The sequence below is a fragment of the Schistocerca cancellata genome, chromosome 2, assembly GCF_023864275.1.
Source record: "Schistocerca cancellata isolate TAMUIC-IGC-003103 chromosome 2, iqSchCanc2.1, whole genome shotgun sequence".
Classification (NCBI taxonomy): domain Eukaryota; kingdom Metazoa; phylum Arthropoda; class Insecta; order Orthoptera; family Acrididae; genus Schistocerca; species Schistocerca cancellata.
The window spans coordinates 544,159,842-544,164,509 of NC_064627.1; the positions used below are offsets into that span (position 1 = coordinate 544,159,842).

General features: G+C 38.6%; 1 pseudogene; it reads right to left on the bottom strand.

Moving 5' to 3' along the window:
• Window positions 1-420: 420 nt before the first annotated feature.
• On the bottom strand, window positions 421-1,013 carry LOC126156089 (tubulin beta chain-like; annotated as a pseudogene).
• Window positions 1,014-4,668: the final 3,655 nt, after the last annotated feature.

Genomic DNA, 4,668 nt, shown 5'->3' on the forward strand with positions numbered 1-4,668 from the left:
TGGCTACCACTATATATATGTTCTAAACCATCCCAAACAATACTCGGCATTGTTTAAAATGAATATTTGATTAATTAACAATTAAAATTTATACAAAAAACTGAAAATACATATACAAACGAATGTCTGCTCAGTACAGTAACAACACTATGATATTAGTACATGTCTGTTATTTCTTTCGAGAATAAACTCTCAAATAAGAAATTACAATAATACATTTATATTTTTATTAATTACTAGAGACTCTCTTCGTGGGAATTATTCCCTTCATTTACAGAGCTTCTACACTTTGAACTGAAATAGATTAAACAGTTATTCTTTACAGTTATAAGTTTTTCTAGGCGAGTTACATATTTTGTTTACATGTGCGATTGTGAATTAGACTATGAAATGTTCGTTTTAAACGGTCTTAATGGGCTGTTACGTTTCAGACACCAAGTAATTCATATTCGACTCTGACTCAGTAAACTTCATTTCATCCATCCCCACTCCAGTGTACCAATGAAGGAAATCTTTACGGCGGAACATAGCAGTAACCTGCTCAGATATGCGCTTGAAGAGCTCCTGAATAGCAGTAGAATTTCCAATGAATGCAACAGCCATTTTCAGCCCACGGGGTGGAATGTCACACACTGCAGTTTTAACATTATTTGGGATCCATTTACAAAGTAGCTGGTTTTCTTATTTTGAACGTTGAGCATCTGCTCATCCACTTCCTTCATGGACATTTTACCTCTGAAGATAGCAGCAACAGTCAAGTATCGACCATAGCGAGGATCACAAGCTACCATCATGTTCTTAGCATCAAACATCTGTTGCGTAAGCTCTGGAAGAGTGAGGGCTCTCTACTGCTGATTGCCACAAGCCATCAGTGGGGCAAGCCCAGGAACGAAAAAATGCAGGCGTGGGAAAGGAACCATATTAACTGCTAATTTGCGCAAGTCTGCAGTCAGCTGTCCTGTAAACCTGAGACACATCGTTACACCATACATAGTTAGGGAGACAAGGTGTTTCAGATCGGATCGCCTGCTTTTCACACTACTTTCTGCATTCGTGACGTCTCTAGTTGGCTTTCGACTATCGAGTTTTGCAAGTGCCTGTGAACTGTGTGCACTTCGATTACGTATTTCCTGTGTAGCTCTAGCCGGTTAAATAATAAATAATGTGGGACAATGTGTGCCGAACTAGTAGATGATTATAAAATGCTATTTCAGACAACGCTTTGGGATTTTAATGTTACTAGAGAGGATCAGTGTGTTTTTTCTGATTCAGCTAGTGGGCTAGATAGACTTTTCGAAAAACTGAAGTGTCTTGGCTACTAATACACGATGAGAACGTTTTTTAGATGCAACCAAAAGTAATTGAATAACTAAGTTCGTATCAGTATTTTATCTGTTTGCTGCTAGGACGGTCCTTGTTTCGTAGCATTACGTCACTTATGTTGAATAATCAGTGTGTAACTTCGGGTTACCAAACATTCAATTACCTTTGTTTATGCCTATCTGAGATTCATTTTGAACTGATTGTGGCGATTAAATTCGCTAATTTGCAAAAAGTGTTGCCTTAAATTGTTTAATAACTACTGTGCGTTTTAAAGCAACAAATTATCAGTAAGTTGATGGAAGAAGGATTGTTTTATGTCGAAAGTGCAGTATCAAAGGACAAACAATTTTCTGGAAAATATCTCAATTCCTAGCAGTAGTTTTGAAGATTTCCAGGAATCAAGGTACTTGTGCAAACATTTTTGTGCTATATTCATTCATTATCCTGGGTGGGGATTTAAGAAAGTTGAGGAAGGGTATAGAACCAACCCATTATTATGCGTCGACGAGACTTATGGATTTGGATTGAACAGCAGTTGCACAGCCAATATGAGTGCTGTGGTACATTCACAAGACACCAATATGAGTAGTGATGAGGAGGCAGGTGAAATTAACAATACAGTAAGTTCTCACTCTTCACGGAAGCGGGAGGTGAGATAGATTTGTAAATATATTACAAATACCACCTACAATTGCAGCGACGACACTGCCTTAGACGAAGTTCTGGAAATGATGAAGATATGTTCCATGAGGCTAGAAAAATAAAATGCTCTAAGTGATGGACTTCCCTTAATGGTAACGTCGCCTGCTAAGTAACATAATGTTGAGAGAGAGAGAGAGAGAGAGAGAGAGAGAGAGAGAGAGAGAGAGCGAGAGAGAGATTCAATCAGTGGACTGTGTGTGTTTGGAGCGGGGGGAGGAGCGATGTTACGCTTTATTCATTTTTTCTTCGCAAGTTTTGCTTGTATTATGGTTGTTGACTTGATTCTTTGCATGTATGTCATTTGCTAGTTTTAAGTAGAATATGTTTTATCATATAATAATTCCAATCCCAAAGAAAGCGGGTGTTGACAGATGTGAAAATTACGGCTGCAAAATGCTAACACGAATTCTTTACAGATGAATGGAAAAAACTAGTAGAAGCCGATTTCGGGGAAGATCAGTTTGGATTCCATAGAAATATTGGAACACGTGAGGCAATACTGACCCTACGACTTTTGACAATGTTCACTGGAATACTATATTTCAAATTCTGAAGGTGGCAGGGGTAAAATACAGGGAGCGCAAGGCTATTTACAATTTGTACAGAAACCAGATGGCAGTTATAAAAGTCGAGAGGCATGAAAGGGAAGCAGTGGTTCGGAAGGGAGTGAGACAGTGTTGTAGCTTCTCCCAGATGTTATTCAATCTGTATATTGAGCAAGCAGTAAAGGAAACAAAAGAAAAATTAGGAGCAGGTATTAAAATCCATGGAGAAGAAATAAGAACGTTGAGGTTCGCCGATGACATTGTAATTCTGTCAGAGACAGCAAAGGACTTGGAAGAGCAGTTGAACGGAATGGACAGTGTCTTGAAAGGAGGGTATAAGATGAACACCAACAAAGGCAAAACGAGGATAATGGAATGTAGTCGAATTAAGTTGGGTGATGCTGAGGGAATTAGATTAGGAAATGAGACACTTAAAGTAGTAGAGGAGTTTTGCTATTTGGAGGGCAAAATAACTGATGATGGTCGAAGTAGAGAGGATATAAAATGTAGACTGGCAATGGCAAGGAAAGCGTTTCTGAAGAAGAACAATTTGTTAACATCGAGTATAGATTTAAGTGTCAGGAAGTCGTTTCTGAAAGTATTTGTATGGAGTGTAGCCATGTATGGAAGTGAAACATGGACGATAAATAGTTTGGACAAGAAGAGAATAGATGCTTTCCAAATGTGGTGCTACAGAAGAATGCTGAAGATTAGATGGGTAGATCACATAACTAATGAGGAGGTATTGAACAGAATTGGGGAGAAGAGGAGTTTGTGGCACAACTTGACAAGAAGAAGGGACCAGTTGGTAGGACATGTTCTGAGGCATCAAGGGATCACCAATTGTAGGTCAGCGTGGAGGGTAAAAATCGTAGAGGGAGACCAAGAGATGAATACACCAAGCAGATTCAGGAGGATGTATGTTGCAATAGGTACTGGGAGATGATGAAGCTTGCACAGGATAGAGTAGCATGGAGAGCTGCATCAAACCAGTCTCAGGACTGAAGACCACAACAACAAACATGTTTATCATGATCTGTGTTCTTCTTGTATTATGCTTGACAGGTGTTTTAGGCATTTCCTCATTATTTTGTGCAGGGCTAGGTTGAACAATGGTTAGGATACTTTGAGATTAGTGAATGGTCTTTAACAAATCGTTGTCCCATTTTAGAGAACTTTATTAGATACCATGTCTGGTTCATTGCAAATGCTCATCTTCAGTGGACTTCTCTTACTGCAATGGATTTGTTTGACATTTGAAACTTGCTAGATCTGGGCCTAATTTCTTTATCACCTTTGTTTTACATGGACTAGTTTTTGTGTGATCATGGTATCAGTTTACCTGTCAGCCGTAAATAACAGTGTATCATCTGGAAACAAAAATGCTAGTTTGTAATTGTGTTTGCAGAGTATATAAGCACTGTGAACATTGGGAATTGTTAATAATTTATTATTTTTACCTTGCTGTACACATTTTATGCTGTTTCCCACCCCAAAACCCGCCATGAATGTTTAATGTTACTTTACCTATTTTGCTGTTCCTGTGGTATTTCATGAACTTTTCTCATGTATGTATCTGTCCCATTCCTAGGTTGTTGGAGTCAGATTTCCATGTTATTATTTTTATCAGTGTAAATAGGATTCTGATTGGACTTTAGTAGTGATCTATATTAAGATTTCCACATCTGAAGACTAGAATGGATTTTCTTTCGTAATGGATGGGAAATTGCTCTAAGGTGTATCTAAATTTCCACCACCTTTTGTACAGGTGATCATGGTTTCTGTTTCCTGAGGGACATTGTCATAATCTACAGGTTGTTTTGCTGGTAAAGTTCGATTAGTCCCGTTGTAAGGTGTCAGGCAAATCCAACACCTTCCATGAAAACCCTGACATGATAAGCAAATCCAGCAGTATGCCACATAGCTCCAAATAAATCGTGACATTAAATTAACCAAAGAAATACGAGTAACGAGTGAGCAAATGGAATACCACAGACTAACACAAGAATGCCTAAATGCATGTCATACTTTCCCACCGTGAGACAGACGCAGTTCCGAGGGGAGAAACGAGAACAGAAGCCAAGAGCAGAACCGTGTT